General features: G+C 44.9%; 1 pseudogene; it reads left to right on the top strand.

Moving 5' to 3' along the window:
- Positions 1-6,144: 6,144 nt before the first annotated feature.
- LOC107545057 (DNA-(apurinic or apyrimidinic site) endonuclease 2 pseudogene) lies at positions 6,145-7,460 on the top strand (annotated as a pseudogene).
- The last annotated feature ends 756 nt before the right edge of the window (positions 7,461-8,216 follow it).

Below are 8,216 nucleotides of genomic sequence, written 5' to 3'. Positions count from 1 at the left end.
CATTTCATTAACTTTCTTTTGAATTTAAGTTGATTGCTTATTACTAATCATAATAAAATAATAGAACAAGTTCAGACAGACTCTGTCAAGTCAATGAGCGATGACAAAGTAATTCCTTTGCAGAGTGCTTCTTCGTATTTCTTTGCCATACAAATTAGAGACTGGTCTATTGCACCTCAGCCATCTTTTATTCTAATTAGCCCAGGAATCCTGAAATCACCTCAATCTAGACACATCGTTTAGTGGGGTCCTCTGTGGGCAATACAATCTGGTGTCTAAGACTGCAGACCTTAAAATCTGATACACCTGGGTCAGTCAAGTCCTGGTTTTATCATTCTTTCAGTGGTATGACCTTGAGGAAGTTATTTGAGTTCCCTGAAGTCTAGTTTTTCTTATCATTAAAATGAGATGACTAAAAAAACTTTAAAAAAATAAAAAAATTAAAAAATGAGATGACTGCTGCTACTACTACTGCTACTACTAGTAGTACTGCTACTGCTACTACCACTAGTACTACTAATACTGCCACTAGCACTGCTAATTCTACCACTAATACTGCTAATACTACCACTAGTGCTGTTAATACTACCACTGCTACTACTAGTACTACTGCTAACACTGCTATGACTACCACTAGTACTGTTGCTACTACTATCACTAGTATTGCCACTAATACTACCACCACTAGTACTGCTACTACTGGTACTGCTGCTACTACTGTAACCCATCCCACCATTCTTTTGACATTGTTTCTATAAATGCCGACTCTAACTGATATGTAGCTTGTAGATAAACAGCATGTTTGTATAAGAAATCTAGGAACTAACTTCAAAAGATGCAGACTCTGACCTCCAGTCATTCCAGTTCTGGGAGATTTGCTGACCTTCAGTATAGAACCAGGATGAGGTAGAACCAGGATGATGCAGAACCAAGATGACGCAGAACCAGGATGGCACACACCAGACCATCACTTGACTAGTTTCAAGGTCCTTATCAGAATGGACTTTGCTGTTTTGCATGAAGAGAACTTTCCAACCCCCTCCCCTTGAACTCTTTGTTCTGGTTTCCCTCTCCCTCCTTATAAAAACCTCTGCCTGCATTGAGAGGGGAGATGGGCTTTGCAACAAGAGGCCCCATCTTCTCAGTTGACTGGCACTTGAATAAACCTCTTTCCTTTTTCAGCAGCATCTGTCTCATAAGTTTGGCTTTTGTGATGGCAGGCAGATGAACCTTGGTTTTGGTTACACTACCACTAGAACAGCTACCACTAGTACTGTTACTATTACCACTAGTACTGCCACTACTACCACCAGTACTGCTACTACTACCACTAGTACTGCTACTACTACAACTACTGTTAGTACTGCTACTACTAGTAGTAAAACTACTACAAACTATTGTCCTTGGGTTGTGGGGGAAACAAGGTAAAGCATGTAAAACACTTGGTGTATTTTTCAGCACAGAATCGTAGTTAACTATTATTGTTTCCTGGCACTAATCCAAGCTGACTGATACTCTACTCATTGTTCCAGTGTTCACCCAGGTATTTGTATTGAGAACCTCCTATGTATAGAACACTCTGAAGGATGCAAAGTTAATCCTTCCAGTATATCAATGTGAAATGACTTTACTCCGGAATTCATTCTAAAGACACTTGATGTGTACCTACAACTTGCCAGCCCTTGTATCAGGTTTGAGGGAAACAGTGGCAAATAAGACAAAGTCCTCAAACTCCTGAAGCTTATATTCTATTGGAGGAAATAGACAATAAACAAGTAAACAAAGACACGAGACAACTGCAGTAATGTAGAAAGTAAAGTAGGTTTATGTGACAGAGAGCACCTGAGGGAGCCATTGGTTGATTTGGCAAAGCCTCCTGCTCCTTGCCCTTTCTGCCCTGCCCTTTCCAATTGCTTACCTGGCCACAGAGCCAGAGCAGCCACTTTGGACAAAATGTGGAGGTGGGAGGTGCAAGATGGAAGGGGCCTCCATCCCCAGGCCATGCTGCACCAGATTCTCTGGTCTAAGCCACTGTTATTTTGTGTTTTTATCACTCACAGCCAAGTTTAACAGTACCCAAAACAATTACACATTCTCATCTGAGGACTTCTCTTCTTCCAACTTTGTCAAATATGGAAGTCTGGAAAAAAACTCATAAAAGTAGACAGAATGTCAGAGACTATTTATTAACTACTAGTAACAGTTTAGACTTATTTTGCTTACTTTTTAGTACCTGTTGAGTAGTAACCTGTGAAGCTCAGTTCCTACTCATAAACATCAGAGTAACTTTATGAAATATCTACCTCAAGCCTCTTCCAAAAGATGAACAAACACAACCCCAGTAGTCAAGCAGCTTCTTAAATGAGTGGCTGAGCAGAGATTTAACCCAGATGTGGGAGGGCCCCAAGCCCACTCCTCCCCCAGTAGTCAGTAGGAAAGCAGAGAAAGTGAAGGGAAAAGATCAGAGACCCATAACACGTGGTAGAAAAAGTATTATATAAATGGTTTATGACTAAAAGGAGACAAGAGCAGGAAGAACGATGAAAAGAAAGAATTGGTACAAGATCCACCCCATGGTCTTTTTGGTGGTATATAGTTCTGTTTCTGTGGCTGGAGGCAATCATATTTGCAGATTTGTAGACAGGGCACTGCCCAGAGTAGGATTTCCTATCTAGGGAGGAAACACTAGTGTTTTGCTGTGTGGCTCTCTGGCTAAATCCTGCCCACTGCCTGTTATTTTTCAAATAAAATTTTATTGGCACAAAGCCATCCTGTTCATTTACATGTCTGCTCTGTCTGCTTTTGCACTGTGATGGCAGAGGTGAGCAGTTGTGACAGAGACCTTGAACGCCTATATATTTATTATGTGCCCTTTATAGAAAAGTTTGCCAAGCTCTGCTCTGTGGTGTGGCTACACTCAGAAATGTTCCCCTTGTACTACACCAGCTATGTCATCAAGTGTCGGGAACAAATCTAAAAATCCATTTCCAGGATGTTTTCTACTGAACATATACATTCAGGGGAAATGCCGAACCTCTGTATTCTAATGAAAACTTCAATTAAATGCTCAGCAAAACCAAACCTGTTTGGACTCCCCGCCTGTTGTGAGGGATCAGAGACACCACCTGATCTTGTCAGCACACGCCCTAAACACGCCTGCTATCTTATTTACTTTACTGAGTCACAATAAACTAAAGTGAAAGAAAATGGCGAAAGCTACAGTAAGGAAGATGGTTTTTAGAAAGCAATTGGTAAATAGGGTGGAAAGGGCATCTTGGCTATATTTTTGAACTTGCAGAAAACGGCAGCGATTCCATTACTTGTGAGTATGTTCTCACACTCTTACTCTGGGGGGTGGGGGGGTGGACCCAGGGTCTTAATCATCTGGTAATGCTCTTGAGTCAATTCTTGCAGATTTGTCAATCGCCATAAATGAACCACAGTTTTATCTCTTTTTCTCTTTGGGGCCAGCTCTATTTTTCATCCATGGCACAAGCAACTTCAAACAGAGCTGACAGCTGGGAGGGGAAATGCCTGAGCCCCGGGTTCGGGCCACGTTGCTTGAGAAAAATCCAGGTGAGGGACTTCAGATGCAGCCTGCAGCCAAACTTTTCCCGAAGCCTCCTTCAAGACGGCAGAAGGAACAGCAATATTTAATTTTTTTCTGGGTTCCTAGTGGGAAGCCGCTCTTGGGTGAAGTTTGGTTTCTGTGTTGGCCCACAGTGGCCACACACACTCTTTGACACCTGACTCGGTATAATCCTTTCCCCGTTAATTTCACCCATTTGTCATTTCTGTTTCCTCTTGACTCCAGTTGCATGGTGGCAAAGCTTTCCTGGGGGAGATACAGTCAATCTCCTGCAGATTATTCACTGGGTGGATTAAGCAAGGCATATTTCTAATCTCAGCTGGGCTTCGGCATGCCACCCAGCGCGACCTCAGCAAAACCCTGCTCTGTCATCTTGTGTGCTTGGGAAATGAAAGCCACTTTAAATTCGTTCATTCTAGTCTCTGCCTAAGAAGCACAGTAATATTGGGTGATTAAGAAGAAAGACTTTAGGAATGAGACAAGCTTGGATCTGAACATCAGCTTTGCCCCTCACTGGCTGTGTGGCCTGCGGTCAGTTACCTAACTGCTCTGAGCCTCAGTTTTCTCATTATTAAAATGGGGTGGCAATACCCAACTCCCAGGCTTGCTGTAAGGATTAAACAAATGCACATATAAAAAGGACTTATCTCAGATCCTTAGAATAAATGTTCATAAATGAGAGTAAAGTTTCCACCTAAAAACTGTGAAGAAAATAAATATCAAAAAAGCAATAGAAATATGATCAAGAAACAGTAACAGACCGGCCACAGAAAAATAAATAGGTCTCTTACCCATAGAAGAGATGTTTGACCTCACTTATACCAAGAATAATGCAACTCAAAACTATACAAGGATATCATTTTTCACCTATCAAGTTGGCAAAAATCCACTTAAGAAATTTTACAACATGTTCTGCAATAAATAAGGGAATTAAGCACTTTCGTGCATTGCTGGCAAAAATGCAAAATGGTACAACCCTTTGGGGAGCTCGTTGGCAAATCCTATCAAAATTAAAAATGCATTTACTTTTTTACTCAGCAATTTCACCCCTGAGAATTTTTTTACAGCTATACTTAAACCAGCATGAAGTCAAGTGACAGATAAATCCCATTACTATTTGCAGAGTGGTGCGCATGTGTGAGCCAGAGGCCAGAATGCCCCGTGTGCGCGTGGAGAGGCACGGATAAATAAACCACGGTGTTTCACACAGAATCCCACAGCTGCGAGAGAGAACGCAGCGCTCCACGCCCCGTGGAAACATCTCGGGACAACCAGTACATGAAAACAGTAGGATGCAAAAGTAATCCACACGGTATCCTAATTTCTATGTAAAAAGAGGGGATAAGAATATATTTATATTTGTTTATAGCTGCACAAAAATTAATGCCAGAAAACTATACAAACAATAAGAGTGGTTATGTACATGAGGCTGAAGGTGGGAAATTGGGTAGGTGGGGTCAGGAGTTAGAATAAAACTTCTTTTTATTTTTCTGAATCATGTGAATATATGACCAACTCAAATACTACAATCAAAATAAAGAAAATATTGTCCAGCTGGGCGTGCTCAGCGGTTGGGCATCAACCTAGGATCCAGGTGATCGTTGTTTGATTCCCGGTCAGGGCACATGCCCGGGTTGCGGGCTCGATCAATGACTCTCTCATCATTGATGTTTCTCTCTCTCTCTCCCTCTCCTTTCCTCTCTCTGAAATCAATAAAGATATATTTAAATAAATAAATAAATAAATAAATAAATAAATAAATAAATACATAAATAAATACATAAATAAATAATACATAAAATATTTAACATTGTCTAAAACGAATAAATCTTGGAGAACGCCTGCCCAAGTGCGCGGAAGGCCCAGCCGGCCAACCAGGGAGCAGCCAGCCTTCCCTCGTCCCCAGGTTCAGGCGGGCTGGGACGCATTAGCGTTTGCTGTCGAGACGTTGCGAGTGGCAAGCGGGAACATGAATGGGACCCGGAGCCCTCTTCCAAAAGGGCGCCATCCATCCCCTTGGTTGCTCTAACCAGGCGCCTGGGGGTTGTGTTAGTACCTGCATCATCCTTGCTCCCTCCCAACCCTTCCCACACTCAGTTGCTCAGCAAGAACTATGAAGCCTGGCTCCAAACCATCTTACTTCCATTTTCTCGGTCTCCTCTGGTACTACCCGAGTCTAAGTGACCATCGTCTCTTGCTTGCAGGAGCTACAACAGTCATCTCCTGCTGGTCCTGGCCTCCAGCTTGGCCTCCCCTCAGGCTTGGGGGTATGCTGCCCCTCCCTCCACAGGCCCTTCACAGAGGCTGTTCTCTCGATTTGAAACACCCTCTGCCTGGGTTACTCATGCTCAGCCTTTACTTTGCAGCTCCACATCACTTCCTAAAAGCCTCATTGGTCTCCAGGACGAGATCAAGTTCCCACTCTGTCCCTAGCATTATAGGGACACAATCAGTGTTCTTTGAACATCTGTTGCATTGAATGAGTGGGTGGGTGGATGGATGGATGGATGGATGGATGGATGGATGGATGGATGGATGGATGGATGGATGGGCGGATGGATGGTGAAGCAGAGTCGAACGAAGTATTCAGACCTGGATCCCTGGAGCCCCTAAGCTCAGCAGTGCGGGGTAATCAGTGAGAGCTCTGGCACCAGATAAGCCAAATAGTGCCAGAGGGTTTGAATGAAAAGGCAGCAGTCTTTTTAACAATTAGGCCCAGCCCTAGAGGCAGCCACTGTTAGCTTCCTGGGTTCCATTCTTTCTGTGAGCAATTTTAAGAACTACTTTGATTAAGCAAACAACAAATGAGTAAGGATGGAAACTGAATCCCAGCTCTGCCAGTGCTGGACTGTGTGACCCTGAGCAGTAGTTTTTGGAACAATCATGTTTTCTTGCACGTGAAATGAAGCAGCCAGTCTAAGTCCCCTCCAGCCACAGGCATCTAGTTCTGCCTCCTTCTTTGGCCCCATCCCACTTCCCCGGGAGTGCTTTGAAGGGGCCCCAGGATGCAAGTGGTGGACGGCTTGCTCAGTAACCTGGATTGCAGGCTGGGTCCCACATAGGGGCCTTTATTGATCCCTACCGCTGCTTCCGACCAAAGCAGGGGGGTGCTTCGCCTGCTAGTCCATAGTCACTGGTGCCCACCGTCTGAACGATGGCTCCTGGCCTTGACTATGTGCTGGGGGTCAGGACCCTGGTCATAGCACCTTCCAGGCCTCCTTCCTGATGCCTGAGATGCTGGGCTCTGACCATTGCCCCGTGGGTGCAGTCTCGAGCCTGTCGACATCTCTGTGCCAGCAAAACAGTGCCTGTCTCTTGCACCCATTTCCTCCCTGCGTTTTCAGGCACCAAACTCAAAGCCCTTCACTTCCTAGTTCACCTCAGACAAGATCCTGTGTTCAGGCAGTCAGCTCGACAGTTCAGCAATCAAACCCGGGATGGATGCTCCAAAACAAATCCCGATGCACTCAACCAGGCCTCGGCCAAGTCAGGCTGGCTCCAGCAGAGGCCAAAAACCACTGATGAACCACTGATGAGCCACTTCCAGCCACCCTCCAGGAGTCCCCATGCTTCTCCTAATTTCGAGCTTCCTAGCCTGTTTGCCCTTGTGACTCCAAAGACCCCAGAAGACGAGGTGATGGGCAAAGTGGTGGAGTGGCTCCCGAGGCCAAGGATGTACGGACCTCATTCTGGAAGTCTGGGCTAGGGGGCCCCTTGTCCATGCCCCTCTGCGGGGGCCACAAGGAACCATGTGTGATGGGACCTGTGAAGAAGCCAGGACCCAACCTGGGCCGCCACATGTACACACATGTGTTCCAGGCTCTGGGGTCCTTCCACTGACCCCTCTTCCTATTGCAACTTCTTCCCCTGAAGCAGGCCCAGCTGAGCCAGCGCAGGCCTAGGGATGACTGGCATGGTCAACGCTGTACATGCTCAGAGGCCAGCACCTTCCTAAGCTGCCATCTCCTCCCCCAAGGCTTCCTTCCCCTCCCCCACCCCCGTCCTTCACCTTCCTCAAGGATCCTTCTGTTTCCTCTCTCTCTTCCTCCTCTAAGGTCGCTCTTCCTCTCCCCTCCTCCTGCCTAGTTCTTCATTAGTGAGCTTCTTGTGCCTAAATGCTGCAGCCCAGTCCCCCACCCCCTTCCCACTTTCCTGTAAGAAGTACACAGGAACTAGTTGCTCCAGGAAATTTTAAAACCCTTTCCTTCCTTGCTGGGAAATGTATCTGTGCCTAAATAAAGTCTGTGTTTTTGTTTTAGTGCAAAATAAATTTTTTTAAAAATCTCTTTCATTTTGAACATATTTCTGGTCCCATGCTGGACTGTAAACCTTGAGGACAGGGCATGTCCTATGCAGCACTGTAATCTGGGTAGCCAGCTGTGTGTCTTACTCTCAACCAGGGAGATAAATGCGTACTTTTTACTGAACCAGTGACTAAAGGAATGAGCTTGCTGCTTTCAAGTACAAACGGAATGATCATTAGCTGACTATCAGAACTATCAAAGAACCAGGGGATGACATGAAAACAGTGACATTTTCATTTTTAAAATGGGAAATAGAAAGTTGACCCTGAATTAAGAGCTCAATGACCTAAAAGGGGAAAGGGAAACCTTTCCCTTTCATGTAT

Source organism: Miniopterus natalensis, chromosome 15 (genome assembly GCF_054644295.1).
Source record: "Miniopterus natalensis isolate mMinNat1 chromosome 15, mMinNat1.hap1, whole genome shotgun sequence".
NCBI classification, from domain to species: domain Eukaryota; kingdom Metazoa; phylum Chordata; class Mammalia; order Chiroptera; family Miniopteridae; genus Miniopterus; species Miniopterus natalensis.
This window is presented reverse-complemented; position numbering and strand designations above follow the sequence as displayed.